This window comes from Acinonyx jubatus, chromosome D4, assembly GCF_027475565.1.
Source record: "Acinonyx jubatus isolate Ajub_Pintada_27869175 chromosome D4, VMU_Ajub_asm_v1.0, whole genome shotgun sequence".
Taxonomy (NCBI): domain Eukaryota; kingdom Metazoa; phylum Chordata; class Mammalia; order Carnivora; family Felidae; genus Acinonyx; species Acinonyx jubatus.
Window position 1 is genome coordinate 23883115 of NC_069391.1, and position 26964 is coordinate 23910078.

A 26964-nucleotide genomic window follows, 5' to 3' on the forward strand; every position below is an offset into this window, starting at 1 on the left:
ACAATCTTACAGCTGGTAGTGGAGTCCTCGGCTTTGTTATTCTTCAATATTGCCTTGGCTGTTCTAGGTCCTTCCATATAAATTCTACAACAAACTTGCTAATAGCCACTTTAAAAAAATTTCCTGACATTTTATTGAGTTTGCATTAAGTCTGTAGGTCCATTTAAGGGAAATTAATATCTTGTCCATATTGTGTCTTCCAATTCATGAACATGGTTTATCCCTCAATTTATTTCATTCTTCTTTAATTTCTCTCAGGAATGTTTTACGGTCGGCAGTGTACTGGTATTCAAAATCTTTCATTAGATTCATTCATTTGTGTTCTGTTATTATAAATTATTTTTAAAACTTTTTATTTCCTAGTTGTGTTGCTAGTAAATAGAAGTACCAATGTGTTTTGTAATTGTCCTTGTATTCAGCTCCCTTGCCAATTTACTTATTTAATCCTTATAGATTATATTAGATTTCCTTATATTTAAACATACAATCTGTGAATGTTTTATTTCTTTCTTTCCAAAATTGATACTTTTTAAAAAATGGCTTAATAAAGGGGCACCTGGGTGGCTCAATTGGTTTACCATCCGACTTCGGCTCAGGTCATGATCTCATGGTTCATGGGTTCAAGCCCCACATCGGGCTCTGTGCTGACGACAGCTAGGAGCCTGGAGCCTGCTTCGGATTCTGTGTCTCTCTCTCTTTCTGCCCCTCCCCCACTCACACTATGTCTCTCTCTCTCTCAAAAATAAATACGCATTAAAAAAATTTTAATGGCTTAATAAAGTATAGTTTACATAAAATAAAATTCACCTTTTTTCAGTGAGTTTTGGCAAATGTATACAGTCATATAACCACAATCAAGATGTAGAATATTTCTATCAGCCAAAAAGTCTTCTCAGTGCCTCTCTGAACAGAAGATTGGGAAATAAGTCATATTACTAGCCCCTTCCTGGGCAAAGAAAGAAAAGCTTGCGTCCAGTAGCATGGAGTTACAGGACACAAGGAAGCTAGATTCTCCAGAAGAAGAACAGTGGGAGGTGAAGCTTCTCCATAAAGTTGTTCCTGAATCCTGCTTGCACACTAAAATCAGCTCTTAGAATACTGCCGCCTGGACTCAGCCCCCAGAGAGCCTGACATGCTTCATCTGCAATGGACTCCAGACACTGTGTATCTTTTCAAATAGACCCTCGAGGGGATTCTCATGTGCAACCAAGGCTAAGAACTATGAGGCTGAAGGCAGTCATCTTTGCAGGTGGAGGACAGCTTCTTTTAACTGTAAAAACCGTATAACTGTCACTAGAGGAAATTATCTAAGAGGAGAAAAAACATACACAGCCCTGTCTTGCACAGCAAATACTCTTGACATGCAGACATTTTTGCACAATTCTATTCATTACGATTTTACTTCTTTATTTACCATTTATTATGAACTTCTTGTTTATATCCCTTCCTAGAGAGGCCGTGTAGGGTAGCGGTTCTGAGTGTGGGTTTTGGAGTTAGACAAAACTGGGTTAAAATCTAAGATTGTTTTACTTGCAAGCTGTGGATCTCCAGCAAACCCCTTAACATACTTGAACCTCATAGACTCCAGCTGGGAAGTAAGAATAACAGTACCTGCCTCATAGGTTCATTCTGAGGATTGATGTTTGTGAAGATACAATAGCAGAACACTTGGCTTTCAATTAATGGCAGCTGTTATTACCATTGGAACAACTGAAGTTACCCACTGAGTGGAATGATATTCTAGGGAGATAAATGTGAATAGACCAAGGGCTTGGGAGATAAAGGAAGGGATCTCATTCACCCTCAGCAACAATGACTCAGGCACCATGGAGAATGAGTTGTGGCAGTGGCTGTGTGTGTGTGTGTGTGTGTGTGTGTGTGTGTGTGTACGTGTATAAAGAGCTGGGATCCCAGGCCTACATAGGATTGAGTTACCATGGTTGAGCATAATTCTAGGACAGGGAGAATTCAAGAGGGCCCCTGGATCACTTGTCTCAATGGCAGCATCAGACATCAACAAGAGCCATAAAGAATGGAATGTACAAGCCATTTGAGCAAATTCTCTTGTTTTCTCTCCTTGAGGCTGGAAAACCAGACTGACTCCAAGGAGGATGGAGGAAACATCCCTGGGAGTCTCGGACTTATCAAAGGAGAGCAGGCCCTGAGAAGGGAAGAAAAGCATTCTCATGTCAGGTGGGTGGGGTGGGAGCACCAGGCCATTTAATTTGTTAAAACTAATAATAATATAAATCTACAGAGAAGACTATTCCAGGCATTTTAATTAACTTAATTAATCATTTACTCCTCACAACAATCCCATGAAGAAAGTACTGTTATTATCCCCGTTTTACAGTTGAGGAAACTGAGGCATAGAGCATTACGTAAGCTTGCCCAAGGTCATACAGGAAGGGGTAGAGTCAGAACCGAAAACCCAGAGACCATGCTCTTAATTAGCAGTGTACCCCAAGCCGATGAGGTGGGACATTAATTATACTATAATGAATTTTAAATTGTTTTGGGGAAGATACCATATCATAATTTGCTCAACTATCCCCTTCTCATTTCATACTTTCCACTTTCAGCTGTAGTAAAATCTTCATGCATATAGCTTTTCACTTCTGTTGAACTATCTCCCAGGATTACTTCCTGTGAATGGCATTACTTGGTCCAAAGGGATAAACTATATTATAGTTGTTGCTACATATGGTTGCAGTGTTTACCAAACAGGCTGCACCAGTCGACAGTGTCACTGGCAGGGTGTGAGGACTTTCACCACCACTTCACGCAGCATGGTTAGAATTCTTTGTGTAAATGAATATGCATTTGGAATTTTTTTTTTTTTAATTCAAGAACTACAAAAGCTGGAAATCTGCAGCAGAGGCTTGTTAGTCAGCTGCACTTCTGGGAGTTTCCCTTTAGTCACCTCACCTGACCTTGAACCATTGTCCTCCAACAGGCCAGTCCTGGACTTCCAAACTGTCTGGAACTTTGGAAGGTGAGGGTACGTGCACTTAGGTCGTTCATCTACTGCATACACTGAATGCCACAATATTTTGGCTAGGTTGTCTTTTTTTTTTTAATTTTAAAATTTATTTTAAGAGAGAGAGAGAAAGAGAGCACATGCCCATGTGCTGGGGAGGGGCAGAGAGAGGGGAGAGAGAGAAGCTCAAGCAGGCTCCACGCTGACAGCATGGAGCCCAATGGGGGGCTTGGACCCACGAAACACGAGATCATGACCTGAGCAGAAACCAAGATTCCAACGCTTAAGAGAATGAGCCACCCAAGCGCCCCTGGATAGGTTTTCTTTTCCATTTCACAAGCTGGCTTTCCTGCACAAACTGGGATGACGTTTAGGCCAGGCTAGCTGTCCCCTTGCTCACTGAAATCGGCACTTCTCAGACTTCACGTGTCTACAAAACACCTGAGATCTTGTTACAGTGAAGATTCTGACTCAGTGCATTTTGGGCAGGGCCTGAGAGCCCAACAAATCCCAGGTGATGTTAACACTGCCGGTCCTAAGAACTTAGCCTCCTTTATTCCTTAGATAAACCAGACAGCAAAGAAAGCCCAGACAATCCAAATCAGAACGCTGTAACTCCAGCTCTGCCTCTGACAGCCTGTAGGACCTCTCCGAGCCTCCATTTCCCCATCTGTACAATAGAAGGATGAGATTAGACACTCGCTGAGTCCCTTCTAGGATTTCCATTTCTTTCTTAGATTTCTTCAGCCCATTCATGTTATTTTCACGTAGTATTTACTCAAAAAACAATATTTAAGCTCCAAGGATGAGCACAGACAGGCACGTTTTTAAATACTAGCGATGTAAGGATGAACAAGATACAGTCCCTGCTTTCATGGGAGCACAAGTCCAGTGGGGAAAACAAGCAAATTAGAGTTGGAAATGGTTTGGTAGGTGTTTTGGTAGGAAAAGCTCGGGATGCCGTGGGAACAAATAGAAAGCAGATCTCACGCAGATCACTGAGAATCAGGAGAGTTCCCAAAGGAAATCATTACTGGAAGGACAGAGGTATGATCCAGAAGAAGCTGCACAAGGGAAGTGATTGTGTTCCAGGCAGAGAGGAAGGCGTGGCAAAGTCCTGGGGTTCACTGGTTCCAAACTCAGAACTTCCCCCACTCATGCTCAACCTTTCTGCAGGGGGCTGCCTCTTGTCAGTTCATTCATTCTTCTCTCCATTTGTCTTCCCTTCAGTATGACTGAGCTGAGGGCCTTTGTGCCACATGCTTTCCCAAAGGGGCAGGAAGAGAATATAAAAGCGAGTAACACCAGGCATTGTGCTTAAAAATACCAACATGTCAGGCACCTGGGTGGCTCAGTAGGTTGGGCATCCAACTTCTGCTCAGGTCACAATCTCACTGTTCATGAGCCCTGCATCAGGCTCTGTGCTGACAGCTCAGAGCCTGGAGCCTGCTTCAGACTCTGTGTCTCCTTCTCTTTCTGCCCCTCCCCTGCTTGCACTCTGTTTCTCTCTCAAAAATAAATAAAACATTTTAAAAATTAAAAAAAAAGATCAACATGTCAACAAACAACTACCACACAACGTGAGGCAGGTAATAATACAGGTGGCACCGTGTGTGGGTACGGAGGCTTCGGGAAACAATTGAAATTGCATGGGCAGGACTTCTAAGTCTTTGAAGGGATGGAACAGGGCTGGCCCTTGCTTCCTGTTATGGACTTTTAGTGCCCTTGGCTGCTCACCCCTTGTTTAGATTGGGGCTGCCTCTCCTTTCAAACCACACCACCAGCAGTATTGCAATTGGACAGGAGAGGGCGCAAAAAGACTGCACTTGATGCAAACTGCCCAGTACTTGGCAATTTGAAAGGAAAGCCTTTTCAGGAAGGCTTAAGGCAGATGAGGAAATAGATGAAACCCAGAGAGGGGAAGAGATGTGCCCAGGATAACACAGCTGCTCAGTAGCAGAACAAGCACATTCCACCAGGCCCACGCAATTTACTCTGCAATGCTCTAAATTTTCTAAAACTCTCAATTTGTATAATTTAGGATGCTTCTAGAAACAGTATTCTTTTTCTTTTTCTTTTTCCTTTTTCCTTTTCCTTTTTTTTTTTTTTTTTTTTGCTGTAATGTAGAAGCATAATTCTGTTTATAAACCTCTTACAAATACAGTATATACAAGTGCTTTCCCTTTCTTCCTAAATCTGCAGTTGGTGTTGCTTTCCCTGGGGAAAGTGCAGTGGTTCAGAGCACAGGCTCTGGAATAAGTCTGAGTTTGAATGCAAGTTCTGCCTCTTCCCCGTATGAGCTGGATGCATTGCTTAACCGCCTCTCTGGATCCTAATCTTTCTAATCAGGCAACGATCACACACATACCTCCAGAAGCCGGGTTAAGTGAGTTGTCAGGGTTAAGTGAGTTGACAGAAATGAGGTGTTCTGACAATTCCTGGTCAGGAGCAATCACTCCATCAACATGGCTCTTATTTTCAATCTGCTGCTTGAGTAGCATTGGTCAGCCACCACACGCTGTGCCTGTGCAGGTGAAGAGCCTGGCCATGTATACTCTAGCCCATGGAATCAACAGGCTTATTCGGGTTCAAGTCCCAGTTCTGTCCTGTCATTTATGGGCCGTGCCAACATGATGAGCAAGCCCCTTCACTGCCCTGGGCCACAGGTTCTTCATTCCTCAAATAGGGCTGATAATATCACCATTATCATTACTACTTCTGCTAATGCAGCAAGAATTCCTGTTGCTTCTGTTCAGCAAATATTTTCTCGTGCTCTATTATGCTCTAGGCCCAGTGCTGAGTCCTGGAGAGAAAGAGACAAATAGGTCAAAGCCACAGGCCTGAGGATCTAGTACTCAAGTGGGCTAGACAGACTGGTGATCATGCAAATTACCAGACTAGGATGAAGACAAAGAAGAAGCATTGGTTAGGGAGTTCCAGGACGTCTTCCTGCAGAAAGTAAATCTCGGTTGGCTTTTGAAGGCTGAATAAGAGTTTGCCAGACTCACCTTCCTTTAAAGTCAATGGAGATAGTTTGTGGAATCAGGAGTCCCAAATGGGAGGTCTGTTGTATATAACAGCCAGAGTTTTTCTTTTGACTTAACCTCATTGACCCCCCACCCCTTACTCCGTGCAATCTCCCTCTTTTCTCCTAGACAACCCTCTGAGGGTAGGCTGTGAGGTAACCTGCTTAAGAAGGAGAGGAGCCCATGGGGCGCCTGGGTGGCTCAGTCGGTTGAGCGGCTGACTTCGACTCAGGTCATGATCTTGTGGTCTGTGAGTTCGAGCCCCGCGTCAGGCTCTGTGCTGACAGCTCAGAGCCTGGAGCCTGTTTCAGATTCTGTGTCTCCCTCTCTCTGACCCTCCCCTGTTCATGCTCTGTCTCTCCCTGTCTCAAAAATAAAAATTAAAAAAAGTTAAATTGTTTAAAAAAAAAAAAAAGGAGAGGAGCCCAACTCATGGCAGTTGGGAAAGAATAGGAGGTCCCCAGTCCACAGAGAACACCTGGAGGCAGGGGTACCCTAACTAGCACCTGTTCCAAGGGGAGCATCCCACATCTCAAGCCTCTGAGGCAACCCTCTTGCACAGCTTCCAGCAGAGTGGGCACAAAGCTCCCTCCAGGCAGCCATTCATGTCATGATTCTGTCTCTGCCTGAAGTGTCCTCTCTCATTCTTTTCCTGCCCACCCGAATTCTACATGTCCCCTTTTTCTGGGAAGCCTTTGTTGCCTGCCCGTCCTAGCATAGATGTCTCCCCTGCACTTCCAATGTTACCCTGAGCTACCACACCATCACCCTGTATTCTGGGGCTCTGCCTCCCGTTAGGCTGTGAACCCTCTACAGGCTGGTACAGTGTCTAAGTCACTTTCTGTATCCCCAGCTTCTGGCACAGAGCCTGGCTCAGAGGACCTCGCTCAGTAAATGTTTGCTGAATTGAATTAAACTGAACTGAACTGGGACCAGAATTCCTGACCCTTTCCAGTCAATGTTTTTGTTTTCCTGTCTTGGCAGGAAGCAGAGGGCACACTCAAGGCGGTAATTGGAGAGCATGTAATCAACAAATTATTTAGACATCTGGATAGAGTTAGGGGAAATAAAGATAGCAAAGCACCCAGAGACTAGCTGTGATGGATGGCCGTTACTACCCCAGGCCTGCAGGGGTAAAGGAAAGGAGCTGATACAGGACTTGGGGAAAGCTTTAGCCAGCAGAGAGGGCTACCCATCAGGAACTGTGGATGTAGCCACTGCCAAACCACGGCTGGGAAGGGGGCCTGGTAAATAAGTGCCCACCCTCGTTTCTCCCACCCATCTCCTGCTCTTGCTTCCTTTCCATTGACTGAACCCAGTGGAAGCCAGAGACCAAAGGAGCCTGGCTGGTGCGGGCTACAGAAGGCAGCCTTATCGGGCACAGACTAGAGTAAGTAAAAACAAAGAGCAGGTCTGGATGGAGATACGGGGAATATACAGCACAAGTGGCTTTTCCCCAAATGTGGCCCACATTGCATCCGCATCAGAGACCCTTCAGGAGCTTGTTTTGAAAGCAGATTCCCAGGCTCCAGCTCAGACCTACTAAATCAAAATATCTTTACATGGGGCCTGAGGATCTGTTTTATGAGAAAATTCCTCAAGGTGATTGTAGAAATCACCTGAGAATCTCTGGAAGGTTTGGAATTGTGAGAATTCTGAACGTCATTAATTCCCAACTTGAACCTACAGAATCAGGGGTATGGGTCTGGTGATGCTGGTTCTCCATCTACAACTTCCAATGGACCAGGGGACTTCACTCATCCATTCATCCAACATTACTAAGCATGTGGGCCCTCTGGAGAGTTCTGGCAGCACAAAGGTGAAAAAGGATGGTCCCCACGTGAATATCCTAGTAAAACCTCTTAAATACCACGTAGAGATTCTTCTAGGGCTTTAAAAGTCATTTCTACCACGTGCAGATGACTCTTCAGTGCCTCTGCAAGCACCAGTTCTGGGCAGGCAATATAACAAACCAAACCCATGGTTTCAACCACCATCACACACGTGTGACACTCAAATACTTATTTCTTCTGAGTGTGGGTGTTCAGCTGCCTATGAGACATGCACTTAGAGGCTCCCCAGACCCACCCACATCCACATGACCCTAAGGGAACTCATCTTCTATCCTCCTCTCTCCCTTCCAAGTGAATTTAACGAGGCAGTCTTCCCTAGACCCCCTCACCCCACCAATCTCCATGAGTGATATCATCATCCAACCTGTGTTTAAGCAGAAACTTGGGAGCTGTCTCAACAATCCTCCCTCCAGGGACCAGGGACCAGACACCAGGCACCTGGTCTATCCACTCAAAGTTCCTAACTCTCCTATTCCCTCACTTCTCTAGGTTTCTAGCAACACTTCAGGTCATCTAAATTGCCCCCCCCCCCAATTACTGCAATGACCTAACAAGTGTCCTTGCTCCTTCCCAAGCCATTAATGCCAGAAAGATCTTTTAAGTATGCAAAATCTGAACATTTCACTCCCCTGCTTAAAATCTTCAGTGCTTCCTGGTGTCCTCAGGACCTAGTCCAGACTCCTCACTGTAGCACACAATCCTCTTCACACCTGGCCAAGCTTGAGTTTCTACCTCATTTCACACCACTTCTCATGCCCTCTTCACCCCACACACCCTTACACACTCATCATAGATTTTAAGTTCATGCACTTGTTCACCTTCTTCCCAGAACATTCTCCCCCTTTTCTATCTAGTCAATCCCTCCTTGCCAATCAAAACTCAAGTATCATCTTATCCTTGAAGTCTTCTCTGAGCCGCCAAGCTGGATTAGTCTCCACTCCGTCAGTATCTTGTCCTCATTTCCCAGATAGATTTTATCTCGCCATCTTGGAACAGCCTATCTCTTCTATTAATCTGTAATCTCTACAAACATAAGATCAGCCATGCCTAATTTGCCTGTATATCTCAGTGCCTGACAGAGTACCTTCCTTTCACCAATAGTGGGGGGGAGGGGGCGGATGGGAGGGTGTGGGGGTAGATAAAGTGAATTAACAATAGTCTCTTGCATAGAAAAAGATCTTCTAAGAGAGGATCTAGGGAAGACTGCTTCATCAAATTCACTAATTTTGGCCAGAGTCTTATCTGGTTCCACAAGTAGTGGAGTACAGCATGCAGTCAGTACACCAGGTTCTGTGCCAGTTTTGCAAACAAGAGTAATCTCTTCCCTCTAGGACCTGTGATAGGAGGGGAGATCGTGTCTTAGGCTCATTCAGGTTGCAAGGAAAAGACATACTCGGGTTTCTTAGGTGCTGATGTAAATGACTAGGTTAAAATATTTCTTACATGGAAAGGTTTCTTGTACAGAACTAAGGAAGTATGAGGGCCTCTATAGTAGCAGCCAGTTCCTCGGGAATAGCACTTCCAAAGCAGGGGTTTCAAGAAGGTCTCATGGAGGATAGAATCAATGAGCTGTTGCTCCAAAATGCTATATAACAAACTACCTCTAAAACCCAGCATCTTAAGACAAAAACCTTTCCTTCAGTTTGGTTCTACTTCCCATTTTGCTCATTCTTCTGGGACCAGCAGTCCACCCGAGGCAGCCTTTTTATGGCAGAAGCAGAAGTACAAGAAGGACAAGCTTAACCACGCAAACATATTTCAAGCCTCTAATTGCATAACATCTGCTAACATCCCATTGGCTAAAGCAAGTCACATGGCCAAGCCCAAAGTCCAGCAGGGAGAAGTCCATCTACTTCTAATGTAAGGAACTTCAAGGTTACATGGCAAAGAGCATGGATGCAGAGAGGAGGGAAGAATTGAAGCCAATGCAATCTACACAGTCTACCACAGTCCTTGTTTTTCAGATCAGAGGTCATCTTAAAGTGACTCCATTTTTTTGTCTCTTCACGTATAAGCTCCATAAAATCAAAAGACTTCACTCTATCCCCAGAACCTAGAACAGAGCAGGGCATTTAGCTGGTGTTAATCAATATCTGGTGAACAAATGAATGCCTCTTGGTGCCTCCTTCTTATGTTCTCACTTCCCAGGAGATGCCATCCAATCAGATAGATTTGTTACCATCAAATACCATGCAGACTTTTTCAGTAGGTAGGCCCTGGAGAAACATTCAAGCAGAGGAAGAATTTGTTCAAATCTACACTTTATTGGGTCACCTGGGTGGCTCAGTCGGTTAGGCATTCAACTTCAGCTTAGGTCATGATCTCATGGTCCAGAGTTCAAATCCCGCATTGGGCTCTGTGCTGACAGCTCAGAGCCTGGGGCCTGCTTTGGATTCTGTGTCTCCCTTTCTCTCTGCCCCTTCCCTGCTCACACTCTGTATCTCTCTCTCTCTCTCTCTAAAAAAATAAATAGAGATTTTTTTAATTAAAAAAAACCAAATCTATATTTAGCAAGGTCAACTTATTATCCATATTCCAACAAAAAAGTGAGAGGAGGCTGGGAGACCAATTGGGAGCTTATTTGCAAGAGCACTGGTGAGAGATAAGGAGGTCCTAAAGCAGAAAACAGAGCTTGGGAAGGATGTGAGAAATACTGTGGGGCTGGAACAGAGAGAAGAGGTCATTCTCTTAGATGGCAAGAGAGATGGGGGGCTTGGAGCTTGGCAACCAGGCGACTAGGCAGACAGTCAATGGACAAGGAACAAGTATGTGGGCTGCAGCTGATTCATTAGTTTGGGAGTCCTTGGGTTTGAAGTGCTTCTGGGACATCCAGCTGGAGATAGCTAGTAGGCACCAACAATTCAGAACTGGCCTTCACAAGAGATTTCTCATTAATACGTTGATTTCTCATTTGTATCAAATATTACGTGTAGATATAATACCCACTTGGGCGAACTCTTCTAAACCTACTGGATACCCCCACCAGCTAAAGCTCAGGCAAGCAGCTTGTCGCAAGTTGTCTGGTTTTCGTAAGTCGCTTCATGGAGGGAAGAGGGACAGCAGCAGGAAATCAGAGTCAGAGAGAAACAAGGGGCCACTGCCAGGTGGGAGCACTTTTCTCTTTCCCTAGAAGTTAAGGCCCCACCAAAGACAGCCCCTGACTTTCATGCTATCATTTATCAGTCCCTTCTCTGTACCAGGCACTGTACTCAGGGCCAGAAACACAGGGACGAATAAGGAAAAGTTCCTGCCTTCAAGGTGGAGGAAGAAGGTGAAGTGTAACCAAGTGATACAGGATCTTGGACAAATGTTCAGTGGGGATTCCAGATAGAAGCTGGTCAATTCTGCCTAAAGGGTGGAAGATAGTAACAGACACCAAAGGTTCAGGAAAGGTCCCGATGGATGGGGATGGACAATAATAAAGGACATTCCAGAGACAGTGCCCAGTTGGAGCGGGGTTTGTGACAAAGGTGAGCCAGCATGCAGCATTTGGAAGGGCTGGCACGCACGGGGCAGGAGGGTGTGGAGGAGAGGGATCAGGAGAGACCAAGGTGATGCAGGGCTCAGATTACACAGCTTTAAACACCGTGTGAAGGAATCAGAAATGTAGCCATGGTTTCCTGTCCCTGAAACATTTTACATCGGGATCCCGTCCTTAGAAGAGCAAGGTAACTCATAATGAATGATTGTTTGTCTAAAAACAGATATAAATATTTTAATCCTTGGCATGACATGTTTATGATCCAAGGCTTACAAATCATGTGCCTCGTGTGTTCAGTTTCAAAGTGCTGTCATGCACCTTTCCTCATTGTAGTCCTCACAGCACATGAGAGGCAGGTGTTACCAAAGTCTGACTGACAGATGAGGCATTTAAACTTAGAAAGAGTTCCTAAGAAATACCTCTCACAGTAATCATGAAAACCTTTTTTTTTTTTTTTTTAAGCCCTAAAGATTAGTGTGAGACTGTCTAACAGAGGAGGGGTGTGTTCTCTGTTCTTGGGAATGAGAAAAGTATGTTTGATGGCCAAATGACTTTCAGAGAATTGTGTTTGCTAGGTCAGCGGTTGCAAATGCCCTTAAACTTGCAGATCAGGTGCATCAGATTCTCCCAGGAGTTTCTTGATAATACACATTATAAGTTTCCACTTTCAGTGATTTTCAGATTTGGTAGGTCAGGAGGGAAGGCTAGGAGCTAACATGACGAATAAGCAACCCAGGTGATTCTGACGCAGAGACAGTTGGAAAATTGATAAATTGGCTTCTTTCAGTTGCAAGAATAACTTGAGGCCCGAAAGGTGAAAATGTGTCCATAGGCCACCTGCCTTGGCTTCACTCACATGGCTTAATAACAATGTAGTTTCCTGGATCCAACCCAGACCCACCAAATCAGAGTCTCCAGAGGTGGGGGGGGGGGCCCTAGAATCTACATTTAAAATTTTTTTTTTAACGTTTATTTATTTTTGAGACAGAGAGAGACAGAGCATGAATGGGGGAGGGTCAGAGAGAGGGAGACAGAATCTGAAACAGGCTCCAGGCTCTGAGCTGGCAGCACAGAGCCCGACACGGGGCTCGAACTCACAGACCGAGAGATCTTGACCTGAGCCAAAGTCGGACACTTAACCGACTGAGCCACCCAGGCGCCCCTAGAATCTGCATTTTAAACAAGCCCTCAAGATCTGCTTGTTCATTTACTTACAAATATCTTTTAAAGTCTTGCTATGTGATAGACACCATTCTATGTGGGGGGGGGGGGGGCGGGTAATGGTAAACAAGACCCACAGTATCCCTCTCCTTAAAGATACTCACATTTTGGCTCAGCTCATTGAATGCTGGGGTCTGACAATAACACCTGCCTTAAAATAACACAGGCTTGCTGAAAGACTATAAAGATAAATATAGAAGATGGTAATCTCAAAGAACCCCAGAACAGACACTCCACTGGGTCCAGGCAAGCCAGGAAAAAAAGGAGCTTGGAATGGAAAGATGCAAGGTGGAGGCCTCAGTAACAGGACTCCCTGCTGTGGCTGTCCCAGTTACCCCTTGCTGGTCACAAACCACTTGGAAGGCAGTGGCTGAAAATGGCAATTTTTTTTAATGTTTTATTTATTTTTGAGAGAGGGAGAAAGAGAGAGAGAGAGAGACAGAGTATGAGTGGGAGAGGGAAACACAGAATCTAAAGCAGGCTCTGAGCTGTCAGCACAGAGCCCCACGCGGGGCTCTAACTCACGAACTGCGAGATCATGACCTGAGCCGAAGTCGGACACTTAACCGACTGAGCCACCCAGGTGCCCTGACGATTTTTTTTTTTTTTTTATCTCATGATTCAGTGTGTTGGCTGAGTAGTTCTTTTACTGGTCTTCTCTGGGTTCAGCTGAGAAAAACCTGGCATGGCTATGCCTCTCTCCATGGAGTCCTTCATCGCGGGCTTCTTTACAGCATGGCGGTCTCAGGGTTCCAAGAGGGCCAGTCCTCATGTGCGAGTGCCTATTAAATATCCATTGTGTCATGTCCACTGATGTCCTGTTGGCCAAATCAAGTCACTTTGGCTGAGCCTCAGTGTGGGAGGGGACTACACAGGGGTGTGGACCCCAGGAAATCACATCATTAGTGTAACATTCAACCACAGTTACTCTGACTGTCCCTTGATCTTGGGCTCTCTGTGTGTGTTTTCACACTTTTTCCACTGTGTTCTCCAGTTTAAATTCCTACATGAGGAAATCCAATTGATCTTGCTAAACACTTCCATGGCTCATGGGCTTCCCAACTAATGGGGATTCTAGGACTCAGAAGGACTGCCAGCAGGGCTGGTGTAAAGGAGATGAGGAGACCATGGGTATCGTAGTTACCATAGTTAAACCTCCCACAGAAGAGTCATGAGATTCCTGTGGTCAGTGCTACAGTCACTCTGATATAAAAATATCCTCCCATACAATTCTCCGGGAGCAAAAGTTTTGTGTTTGCTATTGGTTACACAGGTTTTTAAAAATATTTCCTTTTTATTTTTGAAGTGCTATACGTATGTTGTAGAATATCAAAAAAATATGAAATCACCAGTTGCTATTAACTGGATGTGTCCCCCCAAAATGTGTATGTTGAAACCTAATCCCCAATGGGATGGTATTTGGAGGTGGGGCCTTTGGGACATGATTAGCTTATGAGTGTGGAGCCCTCATGAATGGGATCAGTGCCCTTATAAAAGAGACCCCAAAGAGTTCCCTCACCCCATTCCATGTGAGAACACAGTGAGAAGAGAGCTGTCTATAAACCTTGGAAGCACATCCTCACCTGACATTCAACCTACCAACGCCTTGATCTTGGAATTCCCAGCCTCCAGAACAGTAAGAAATAAATGTTTGTTGTTTATAGGCCACCCAGTCTATGGTATTTTGTTATAGCAGCCTGAATAAACTAAGACACCAGTCATATCATTATCTAGAAATACTCTTCACATCCTACTGTACTTTCAGGATTTTTTATGTTCATAAATGTGTTTTTCTAATTTTTTAATGTTTTATTTATTTTTGAGAGAGAGAGAGAGAGAGAGAGACAGAGCATGAGTGGGGGAGGGGCAGAGAGAGAGGGAGTCCAGAATCCAAAGCAGGCTCCAGGCTCTAAGCTGTCACCACAGAGCCCGAAACAGGGCTCAAACTCACGAACTGTGAGATCATGACCTGAGCCAAAGTCGGATACTCAACTAACCAAGCCACCTAGGCACCCCATAAATGTGTTTTTCTTTACAAAGTGATGCTATGAATATAGTTTTTGTCCTTATCTAAACTATACCACTAGCATTTGCCCAGGTCATTACAAACTCTTTGTAAAATAATTTTAAGATTTATATGATAATCAGTGGGACATATGGTTATATATTCATTCCCTCTTTTCATATTTTCAGCAATTATCAACAGTGCTAAAATAATCCATTTCTGCTCATAAGTCTTTATCTGCATTTGGATTTTTCCTTTGAATCTATTGGGTCCATATTTTTTCCTTATACAGCACAGTTGTCAAGATTACTTCAGTGTTTCTTTTTTTAATGTTTATTTAATATTTTTGAGAGAGAGAGAGAGAGCCAAAAGTGCCGGGGAGGGGCAGAGAGAAAGGGAGACAGGATCTGAGGAGACCTGACAGCAGAGAGCCTGACACAGGGCTGGAACCCATGAGCCAAGAGATGATGACCTGAGCCGAAGTCAGACACTCAACTGACTGAACCACCCCACCCAGGCACCCCTACTTCAGTGTTTCTTAATAAATAGCAAGAGAGCTCTCTTTCCTCATGAATGGGATGGATCCTTTCCTCCACTCTACATGCCAAGGCTGGCTTTGCAGAATGGGTGCGTTTCCTCTTGCTGGACCTTGTCTATCCTCATTTCCGTGCGGGTGCACAGGATAGCCAGGCTGCACTGGTTTTTGAATGACTTCACCAGAACCAGAGACAGAGCTGTACACGTTCCCACGGTCACCTCTGTATTCAAACCATGGAAAGTTGATTTTTTTTTTTCATAACTGGCACAGTCTGTGTTTGGGTCAGGAACCCAACATTAACTACAAAGACTGACCTCAACCCAGGGAACTTGAGAAAAAACTAAATAGCACTGTTGGGAAATTGTTCTCTCATGTGAATTGGCATTTGAAATATGTATTAGCATTGTGTACATTTTTTAGGCCAATGATCCAAGTGTAATGGAAAATAATATGCTGGCCTTAGTAAGTCAAGGGACTTGGCCTGACTCAAACATATCAATAAGGCAATCTAATATCAAGTAATTTTCTCACTCATCACACTCTTATTAGGTGCCAGATTCTATCTAGGCTCCCAGCATAAAAAGAAATGATGTGAGTTCACACTTGGGGCAGCTGGCTTGCTCAGTTGTATATAATGTGTTAAGCATAAATCTAGTGGAATCTAAATGCAGAAGGAGGGGCTTCTGAGTCTGCCTATGCAATCGAAGAAAGCTGGTTACTCTGATAGTATAAGATTGAGAGAGAAATGAAGACTCCTCTCAATGCATTGACCCTACAGTATACAAATAAAATATTGTCATGGGTACTGACAAAATTAGGGAAGCTTCCCATGGTTAAGACTATACACAATTCTAGACTGCAATGAAATTGAAACCACAGACACCAAGGTTTTAGCGGCCGTCTATTCCCTGGTAATTTCTGTGATGGATTTTATCCACCCTGTTGTTCCTGGTCCTACTGCCTAAAGATGAAGGTCACGGGCCCCAGAGCTGGTTTGGAATTAGCTCACTCAGCAATACAGGTAGACAACAAAGGGGTGTGTCCTAGACCTGTAGACCTTCTGCCAGCACAACGAGGTGACTCCCAAGTGTGGAAAGGCAGGGGCAATGTCCTAATTCCTTTAATTGTTTCACACAGAAATTGAAAGTGCATAGTTATATCTAATCATAGATTAATTATATCTTATTTAGGACACCACTGCTCATATTTCTCCCTTAACTTATGTCCTATATCTCCTTATACTTCCTAGGTATCTGTAGCTCTTTTCTGTCTATTGGTCAATTAATTATTAAGCTTGCAAGCAGAATTCCAGAAAGAACTCAAGAAGGACTTTAGATACAACATAACTTCTTGCTAACTGCAGAAAGGTGGGCAATTTTTCAGAAGAAGCTCACAGCCTCTTGCATACCCTGCTCAGAAATAATTGGGGCGCCTGGGTGGCTCAGTTGGTTAAGTGTCCAACTTCAGCTCAGGTCATGATCTCACTATTCATGTGTTTGAGTCCCATGTCGGGCTCTGTGCTGACAGCTCAGAGCCTAGAGCCTGCTTTGGATTCTGTGTCTCTCTCTTTCTCTGCCCATCCCTGGCTTGAGCTCTCTCTTTCCCTCAAAAACCCCACTTGGGATTTTTTAAGAGCCTTCCAAAAGGGGCATGTACATTAACAACTGAATGGGAGTCAGCATGAGATGAGAAGCATAAAAAACAGACCAAATACCCAGGGGTACAGGGATCAGACTGCTCATAACCAGTTGGGGTAATCTAGGAAGACATAGCTTATTAGATGGACCTTAAAGGATGGGGAGGATCTGAGTAGTCAGCGATGGTCAAATGATTTGTTTTAGGTTGACATGGGTCGCCTTCATTCCTCAAGGGGAAGCAAGAAAGAGATTGGTGTTGGTGGTTAGGTTGGGGTGACTGAGGCTGGGCAAGGTGGTGGCATCCAAGACCAAAATGAAAGAAGCCCAAGAAGACAAAGAAATGGACAGAGGGTAATGTTTACTGATAGGATAGCTGGAGAACTTCACACTGAAACAGGGGGTTTGGGATGAAGGAGAGCAGTATCTGGGTAGAGGCCTCGGTGGCTACCGCGTGAAGTCAGGCATCTTGGCAGAAAATCATACGACTCTCATCTACCTGTACCCTGTATGTGAAGATGGCATGCCATAGGAACTCTGACGTCCCTGCCCAAACAGGGATTCCTTAAACTTCACATGTGACTCATGTTTATAGAGGCGTCACTGGATAGTCTGTTTGGACTTCAACGCAGTGACTGTGTGTACCGTGGAAAAAATGAGAGCAACATCCTAGCAGGACGCCAGGGCGCAGTTGAGGAAATCCTGTGGTATGTCATCCATGCAATACTAGAAGGTCACCAGAGCACTGGGCAGGCTGAACAGTGCCCCCTGTTCTTGAAATGTCACCAGGGATTGGAGGCACAGTTTTCTTTTGGGCCCAGATCAGGTTTCCAGCGTCTTGGGATAGGATGGTCAGCCAAGCTAGAACAGATCTCAGACGATCATCTTTTCACAGTTGCGACTTCCAGTCAAGGCCTGGGTAGCTGAACTTTTCCATCTGACTTCCCCAGCCATTTTCTGACCAGCTATGTCAGGAAAGCATCATTCTTGATCTCGAGATCACTGAAGTGATTTTTCTTACTCCTTTATCCTCATCCAAAGCTCTTTTTCTATTTAATTCCTTAGCCACATGCATTTCCAGCAGGAGTAACAGCCCTTGACCTATGGCTTTTTCCTTTGAGCAAGCTATACTGTGTTGTGCCCTGGTCATAGTTACGGCCTCTACTTGTCAAGTAACCTGGGCTTTGTACTTGGTTAGTAAAATTTAGGGGGAGCCAAAATGTAAAACAAAATAATTTTTTTAAATATTATGCATACGTCATTATTTTTTTTTTCCAGAGGAAAAAAGTGGATTTTAAATAGGTTATATCCTGGGGCGCCTGGGTGGCTCAGTCAGTTGAGTGTCCGTCTTTGGCTCAGGCCACGATCTCGCGGTCCGTCAGTTTGAGCCCCGCGTCGGGCTCTGGGCTGATGGCTCAGAGCCTGGAGCCTGCTTCCGATTCTGTGTCTCCCTCTCTCTCTGACCCTCCCTCGTTCACGCTCTGTCTCTCTCTGTCTCAAAAATAAATGAACTTAAAATAAAAAAAAATTTTTTTTTAAATAAATAGGTTATATCCATCACCTGGTACATGATTCAGAATGTACAAAAGGGTTTATGGCAAAAGGTAAGCACGCATACCTCCCCTGCCCCCACTTGCCCAATTCCTCTTCAGGAGGTAATGACCTTCTCAGTTTCAGTTTTGTGTGTGCTCTACACACTCCAATGTGTTTATTTTAACGTCCACCCCTCTTGGCAAACATCACCACCACTGTGACTGCCACCACTAACACCTCCTCTCCAGTCACACTGTTAGCTTCCTCCTGGCCTCAGGAGAGCACAGTCAGGTGGATGGAGTCTGAGATCCAAGGTCAAGAGCAGAAAGTAGAAAGCCTGATAGCTCTCTACTAGGGGGTCCCCATTTGCCTACAGGGGATGCCCTCTCTACCTCCCTGTCCCCTCCTCTTCTACCCCTTTAAATGTTTAAGAAGCTGACGCTCTGGTCCTTTGTCCTATCCATCCAAGCATCCGCGATACTTACAAGACCATGATTATCTCTTGGTAAAATTTTCCATCCTCTTAGTTTATCACTCACACGGGGTTCTTAGTGTACGTACTTCGGAGGCTGCAGGACAGAAGTTATAAAACTTCAGTGTACAGAAGATTCTTATGGTTAATTATAAAATGCAGGTTCTTGGGGGTCCACAAGCAGAATCAGAAGGTCTGAGCAGAGACCCGAAGTCTGCTTTTACATGAAGACTCCTTTTCTCAAGATGATCTTGATATATGGTTCCTGGATCAAAATTTTTTAAATGCTGCTTTCAGTATTTTCCCTGACTCTTCTCCCTAGAATCTTCTCTTAGGGTAATCCTTGAGTGTTTCTGTTATCATTGCTGATTTTTCAAAGCCATGACCTCTGTATGACTAGTCTACATTGCCTGGGTATTTTTCTCTGTCTCCTATTGTTGTTGGACACATGAACCTTGAAGGTGTGGCTGAGAGACTTGACAACACCCATTCTCCCTGGTTTGTAAGAAGACACTGCCCATTCCTTAAGTACCAGCAGCGACAGTTCAGGATACCAACTCTCATTGCCTGCATTTCTCATCATTTCTCTTTGTTTCTGAAGCCACCTCCTTCTGCTGAGTTTCCGGAGCAGGATCTCAAAGTCCCTAGACTTACTTTTCCATTTCTTGTGTAGCAGCAAATCCATGTGGTGGTCTGTGGGCCTATTATAGTCCTTCTGGTCCTCTGGCATATCTACGGTGTTTTCTAATTCAGGTCTGTGTATTCCTAAGGGTTCACTCAAGTGTTCTTGAAGGTCTGAGAACCATCTGAATAATTGTCTATGTTATCTTCGCACTTATGTGATAATATTAAAAATACATGCATACTCCAGATCATACGGCTGACTCTCTTACAACAGAGGCCTGCTACGTGATTTCAGTTCCCTTATTCAAATCTATGTTTACCATCATCTAGTAACCATCTACAGGGACAGCATTCAACATCTGATTGTGTTGAGAAGCACATTTGGCAACCATGACATTGGCTTGGCTTCTCTCTAGCTCACACAGAGAGGCTGAGTTCTTCCTGCAGCTCACAGGGGAGGGCCCTCAAGTTCTTGCCCCTGGTAACTCTTTGGCATCAGATCTGCAGCTTTGGCCCTTTTCTCACCAGCCTTCTGATTCTGGATATGCTTCCTTAAGGGCCTTTGTACTGGCTGTTCCCTCTACCCAGATTCTTCCCCCAGATATCTACATGAGTCACTCCCTCATCTTCTTCAGAGACTAAATTGCTTAAGTGTCTAAATTTCTCAATCCTATTTAAAATTGCAACTCCCCACCTCCCTCTCTAGCACCCTCCCTATCAGCCTTACCCCTGGTCTCTTAACATACAATATAATTCACTTGTTTATCATGCTTGCTGCTCATTGTCTGGCTTGCCCTGGTAGAAGGCATGCCCAGGAGAGCAGAGATTATTGTTTCTTTTGTTCATTTATGTCTCCCCAGAACTTAGAGCAGTGCCTGGCATACAGAAAGTGCTTAATAAATATGTGATGAATGAATGAACGAATCCACAGCACTGCTCTTGTACCCATGCTAAGTTTGTTCATCCGTTTAACAGACAAAGCTCCTTTGGCAGTGATAATTTGCAAGGAAAAGGCATTTTTCAATGGATAAAACTTTAGGCTGACAATTTGTGTTTCTCAAAGTGAGATCTGTGAAGTCCAGAAGTCCCAAGAACACAGGCTGAGGGGATGAGCTGGGTCCCAAGTCAGACTACCACGTCTCCAAGCCTCCTAACTTGACCACTGATCACTTCTTCCTCTCCCTCCCTCTTGGGCCAGGAACAGACATTCTGTCATCATCTGCCACTGCTGGAGAGGGCAGGGTGGGCTTCACCCTCTGTGAAAGAAACCTTTCACGTTTTTATTCAATTCCAGAGTAGCTGTTTCCCTCTCTTTACATCATTTTGTTTGGCTTGTCAACTTTTAATGTTTGTTTCATTTTTCCTGATAATGAAAGATAAAATAAGCTTTAGGAAACTATAAAGACATAACAAAGAAATAGATGCCCAAAGACAAGATTCTCCTGATTTACAAAAGATACCTTCTGTATCTTGTTTCTCTGCCTGCAAAAGCAATGCTTAGACAGAGTCGCCCTTCATATTTGGGTTCAGTTCTTTCTAGTTTTTTTCTGTGTGTATGTATTAAGCTGAAATACAGAAAGTTGCCAACATTCAACCATTATTGACCTATGAAATGGCAGTTTTGTATGGTTTAACTTAGTAATTCTGTGTCTCCCTCTCTGCACAGTGGAAACCATACTACGCATATAATTTTACATCGTATTCTTTTCATTTGTCATTATAACAGCACCGCTTGCCCATGTATTTGCTGATGCTTAGGTCCTTCATAAGTTTGCATTAACAGCACAAATAATTGATGAGCATTAGCATCTCAGCTGGGAGTCCTGCTCTGTAAATCATTGAAACAGTCCACGTGGTGCCCAGACTTCCTGAGTCTTGAAGTGAATGACAATCCTCCGTGATTCTTCCAGGAAACTTTTCCTATAAATGCCCCCAGCCAATTGCCTATGTGCACTGTTTGGCACCAGATTTTCTGTCCAAATGGCAGCTTCTGGGAATATGCTAATAATTGTGTCCAGTTGCAAATCTCATATTCCTCTTGTACCAATCTGGTCCATTACCAGTGATACATAATGGGTTTGTGGCATACCTTCCTGTCCAAGGAAATGACCTTTTTTGGCTTCTCGTGTTTCTTGTTTAGTGACTGCTGGGCCAGGGCATTACTAAAAGATTTTTTTTTTTTTTTGCTTATCAGCAGTAGGAGGTCTGCTCTTAGGGCCCTGGCCTTCGCTTGGCAAACATCATCAGCACTATCGGCTCTGTATCTTTTCATCACAGCAAAGTTCTAAGAGTCTGTGGACCATGTGGTTCCACTATGTTGTGACTCTGACTCCAAAATGATTACCCAGGAAGAATAATCTATGTGGGTCCTGTCTGGACTGGCCTTGTTGAGATTTGGGATAGCCCTACTCCCAATGAGGCCTCTATTTGCTCTTGATTTGGCTAGGTTCAACCACATAGACTAAGATGATTATGTCTCCATCCAAAAGCTTCCTTTCTATACAGTTTGGGACCTTATGATATAAGATCAACTGTCACTGTTGATAATAACATCATGTCACTCCAGGTGCAATGGCTGAAAAGGATGGACTTTAACAATTTGATCCAACAATAAAATAGTAGGGTGCCTGAGTAGCTCAGTTAGTCAAGTGTCAGACTCTTGATTTTGGCTCAGGTCATGATCTCATAGTTCTGTGGGTTCAAGCCCTGTGTTGGGCTCTGTGGTAACAGCATGAAGCCTGCTTGGGATTCTCTATCTCCCTCTTTCTCTGCCCCTCCTCCACTCACATGTACTTGCATGGACTCTCTCTTTTTTTCTTTTAATTTTGTCCAATGTTTATTTATTTTTGAGAGAGAGACAGAGAGACAGAGAGACAGAGTGCAAGCGGGGGAGGGACAGAGAGAGAAGGAGACACAGAATCCAAAGCAAGCTCCAGGCTCTGTGCTGACAGCTCAGAGCCCGACGCAGGGCTCAAACTCATGAACCGCGAGATCATGACCTGAGCCAAAGTCAGACGCTCAACCGACTGAGCCACCCAGGTGCCCCTCTCTCTTTCAAAAAGAAACATTTTAAAAAATAAAATAGTAACAGGAGACCAGAACATTTAAAGGCAATCTGTAGCCTACAAACACATCAAAGGGTAGAGAAAATAAGGCAAAAAAAGGCGCAAGATGAAATGATATATAGCTTCTTTTACGACCAATACATGGTAAGCTACTACACAGAGAGGCAGTATTATAAAACCTAACACCCTGGCTTTGAGGTCAGACCAACTGTGTTCAGTCCTGACCCTGTCTCTTACTAGTTGTAAATGGCTCCTAGGTTGTTTCCTCTTCTGTAAAACTGAGCTAGATACACCCATTCTGCAAAGTTACTGTAAGGATTAAAGACAGAGTATATTTAAAATATCAAGCACACTTGATAACAGTTGTTGTTGTTGTTATTATTATTATTATTATTATTATTAGACTTACACAAAACTTTGCGAATTTTTAATTTGGTCCTCTAATGTTTAGTATTGCAAACACAGCATTGTGACAATAATAGATAAATTTACAAAGAGATACCAACCCACAACCCCCAAAATTAAACCATTGACATTTTTCCATATTTCCTTCTAGTCTGGGTGACTGTGTAGACATATTCTTTATGCAATATATTTGTGTTTTCAGCTTTTTTTCCGCTTAACATTGTACTGTGCTATGGTTTCCCCAGTTGCAATTTGGTCTAGCTTAGTATAAACTAGTTATTATTTCAAAAAACACACCATAACCTAATTGATCATTCCACTATTTGTGGACATTCATTTGCTTCCGGTTTGGGGAATATTCTTTTGTTCCTATTTCTGTTATGGTGATTGAAAGGCATGATTTTGAAAAGATTTAGGTCTTTTTTCCTTAGGTGTATAGATGAATTTTAGCTCGAATTTAAGAACACTGTTTAAACTAGTGACCGTTGAATGTGGGGAAAGAAAAGGTAGTTTCAGCCTAGTTTCTCATAAAAGGCAAATTGAGACAACTCCAAGAATCCACATGCCCCTTAACCTCCGTTTCCTTATGTTAGCACTTGGCAAACTGGTATGCAGATGGCAGATAGCTGAGGCGGGCCCTCACGAAATGGATCTTTAAAGTGGATTAAACGTGTTCACGTTTTTTGTTTCATTCAATCCCCAAATTCTGCCCAGATCAGACTGACGGATATTTGTGTTACTGGAAGCACAGAGAGAGTAAGATGCTTGCCCCAGATCACACAGCGAAGGGGCCTGAGAACGCCTTTGGCCGATTCTAAATTCCCAGCTTTCCCTTTGAGCTTTGGAAAAAAAAAAAAAAAATGCCCCAGACCCTCAAGAAAGCTTGGAGAACAAAGTAGGGCTGAGCGTCAGGCAGGGCTCCGCTGGCGCGTTGCGGACCCCACTGGGAGACTCCTCTGGGGCACTGGCGCTCAGCCCAGCTCGGAGCATGCCCAGTGAGCTACGCAAGCGCCTCAGTGGGGCTGGGCTGGCGCCGCGGTTCCAGGTTTTGCTAGCGACCAAAGGGCGGGGCGGGGCGTGGGGCGGGTCCGGTTCCTGATGCTCCTTGACTCGGTCGGAATTCCCCCCCGACGCGACGCTCAGGCGGCGCCCGCTGCTGTGGCGATACCCAGGGACATGCAACTCGGGGACAAGGACCAAAATGAGGTACCAGGCGCTGCCGGCGGCCACTGACTAGCCCTGGGCCGACCTTAGTCTGGTCCGGACGGTTCCAGACATCAGTCCATCCCTCCATTCACATATTCATTCAACAAGTCGTTTCTGAGCACTTACCGTGAGCCACGTGCTGCTGTACCCGAGCTGGGACACGGCAGAGAAGACAGGGCTATACAGCTCCAGAGCTGAAATTCCCTAGGTGAATACACAATAAGTAAGCAAATGAGAGGAAAAGTCAGTTGCCGACCTCATCTTGTTCTACTGTCTTCCTTGTGCTGCTCTTTAGTGTCTTTACTGGCTGTTCCCTCTGCGGGGCTGGCGGTCACCTTCTCAATGTCACCTCTCACGGGCTGATCAGACCACCTCATTGAAAACTGCACTCCCTATACCTTCCTTTCCTTACCCTGTTCTCTTTCCCTTATAGGACTTATAACCTTCTAATATACCACATGGCTTATTTGCATGTTTATTGTCTGTTGCCTGCCTCTCTTTCCCCAAACTCCGCCAGGGGACAGGATTTTTGCCCATTTGTTCAACACCACGCATGAAGAACCTAAGTAGGTGATCAATAATTATTTGTTGAATTAATTAATGGATAGTGATAAACGTGAAAGAAATAAAATGAGGGCATGGAGGGTGTCCAGGAACAAGGTGTTAATTTAGTAAGGTGATCAGGCAAGGCCTCTCAGAGAGGGAGAACATAGATACAATGAGAAGGTGCCAGCCACGTGAAAAACTGGGTAAGGAAGTCCCATGCACACAGAGGGGAGGTGGGACGGCATGTGCAAATGTCTGGAGGCTGCCCAAGTTCTGAGAGTTTGGTGGACAGAAAGGTGCTCATGAGACTGCAGGTAGGCCCGTGTCAGATAAGGTGGAAGAGGAAAGCAAGAGCACAGATTTGGGGGTGGGGCGGGGTATATGGAAAGAACAATAAATTTTGGTAATAAAGTTTAAGCCGGGAAGCTTACTAGTGGAACGAGATGAACACTGAACTTGAAGTCAGCAGGACCTCAGCTGGGCAAGACTGTTCCTCATTTCAAAGATTTGTTGAACGCCGTGTTTGACATTCCTAGGCAGAAAATCACTGAGGGCTCGGCACACAGTAGGTACCCAATAAATGGTTAGGGGACGAATGCCTGCGTGCGTGCGCCAGGGGGCTGAGGGCCGCCCAGAGCTCCGCAGGAGAGCCCCGGTGGCCCTGGGCGGCGCGTCCGAGCGCGCCAGCCCGGGGCGGAGCAGGGGCGCCCCGCAGGGCGGCCCGGGCGCCCGCCCCCCGCCCGGCGCGCGGGCCCGTCGCGGCCAGCCCGGCCGGCGGGAGCCGCCCGCGGGCGGCACTGGGCATGCTCAGACGGCGGCCAGGTCGCGCCGCGAGCGAGCTTCCGCGCCGCCCGCAAGCGCGACCTACCTGGGCGCCCCGCGCCCCCGGATGCTGCAGGTACGGGCGGGCACGACCCCAGCGGGCCGGGGCAGGGCGCGGGGCTCCCGGGGACTGGGGGCTGGCTCGGCGCCGCCCCGCCCCCACCCGTCCCCGAGCGCGCGGGCGGGCTGGTGGACGCTGCGGCCCCGGGGTCTCCGCGCTACGTCGGGGCAGGGAGGGGGCGCCCGGGCCGCGCTCACCTGGCGGCGCCGCGGCGGGAAGGAGCGAGCGGGGCGGGGTGGGGCTCGGTCCCGGGCGGGCGGCCGGGACGCGGCGGCTGCGGCAGCGGGGCGTGGGCGTGCGCTCCGACCTGGGCAGGGGTGGACGCGGCTGGCGACCTCGGAGGGCCCAGCGCCGCGGCGACCCCAGTCCCGGGCGCCCGGGGGGCGCACAGCCCGCGCGTGGGGCCAGCCAAGCGCGGCGGCCAGATCTTCTCGGCTCTCAGGGCGAATCCGCCTCTCGGCTTTCAAAATGGCATTTCCTGGGCCTGGCACGAACTCCAGCGCCAATAAATCCTCCCCGTTCGCGGGCGATATGGAATCATTTATCAGGTACCTGCGGTGAGACAGCTGCAGTGGGGGAGTGTATGTGAGAACGCCCAGCCCCCCGGAAATTCCCATTTTCAGCAACCTAAACTTACTGAGAAGTTGCGGGTGCCTTAAAAATTCATGGGAAGTTGAGACAACTTGACACCTGGGTTTTCCGAGCTGGTGGAAAGAGCTTGTGACTTGGAAACTGGAGACCTCCGTTCATGTGGGGCTCACCCTGGCCAGCTGGTGACCTTGGGCAAGTTGTTTAACCTCTCTGATCCTCAATTTCCTCCCCTGCAAACAGCTGGTTGTTGGGTGGATTAAGTGGGATAAATTATGTGGAGGTGTTTGGCACCGTGCCCGGCACAAAGCAAGGGAGCAGTTGGCGTGATGTGAATTTAATTCGTTTAGAGACCCTCGTGGCTCCCATTTCACCAGGAAATTAGAATTATGAGAGCATCTTCAGGGCCTAGTGGCAGAGTGACAGACCCCTGTCTTTGTGCCTTGGAGAACTGCAGAAGTCAAGGGCTTTGGAGAAACAATTTAGCTGCATTGTAATCGGAGAGCATCGTGTTTAAAAGCAGTTTTATACATTCAGAAACTCCAGAAGTTGGCAGTTGAGCTTTACTTACAAAAGAGCTGTGTTGCAAGATGGATCTTCAAATGTTTAAAGGGATGATAGATACGAAGAAGTACAGGCTGCTCAGGAGGATTTCTGTTCTGAAAAGCTCCATACCCAACTTTCCCGATTATTTATTTAGCTCAAGGTTTCTTAACCTCACCACTGTTAACATTTGAGGTTGGATAATTTGTTTGTGGTGGGGCCTGCCCAGTGCATTGCAGCATGTGTAGTAGCATCCCTGGCCTTACCCAGTAGATTCCAGTAGCAATCCTTCTCCCTCAATTGTGCCAACCAGAAATGTCTCCAGCCATGACCAAGTGTCCCTGGGGACCAAAATATCGCC

General features: G+C 45.6%; 1 protein-coding gene and 1 long non-coding RNA gene across 4 annotated transcripts in view; one reads left to right on the forward strand and one right to left on the reverse strand.

The window, feature by feature from the left end:
- Nucleotides 1-26964, forward strand: part of PTPN3 (protein tyrosine phosphatase non-receptor type 3) — a 148292-nt gene that overhangs the window by 10224 nt on the left and 111104 nt on the right. The window contains exon 1 of one of the 2 annotated variants that reach the window (XM_027034794.2): nucleotides 25331-25487. The exons of the other annotated variant lie outside the window; for it this stretch is intronic. The gene's annotated coding sequence lies outside the window, so the exon portion shown is untranslated. Of the gene's footprint in view, nucleotides 1-25330; nucleotides 25488-26964 lie in introns of those variants that run through there. 2 annotated transcript variants of the gene reach the window in all.
- Nucleotides 762-25609, reverse strand: LOC106976737 (uncharacterized). 2 transcript variants are annotated; one of them, XR_008291043.1, is made up of 5 exons: nucleotides 25021-25609; nucleotides 24170-24247; nucleotides 18757-18840; nucleotides 5349-5783; nucleotides 762-2161 (listed from the first exon to the last, which is right to left on the reverse strand). It is a non-coding gene; the product is annotated as an uncharacterized LOC106976737 (long non-coding RNA). The 2 variants fall into 2 exon arrangements; XR_001430522.3 differs by lacking the exons at nucleotides 762-2161; nucleotides 5349-5783 and adding an exon at nucleotides 5790-10075 and having other exon boundaries at nucleotides 25021-25554.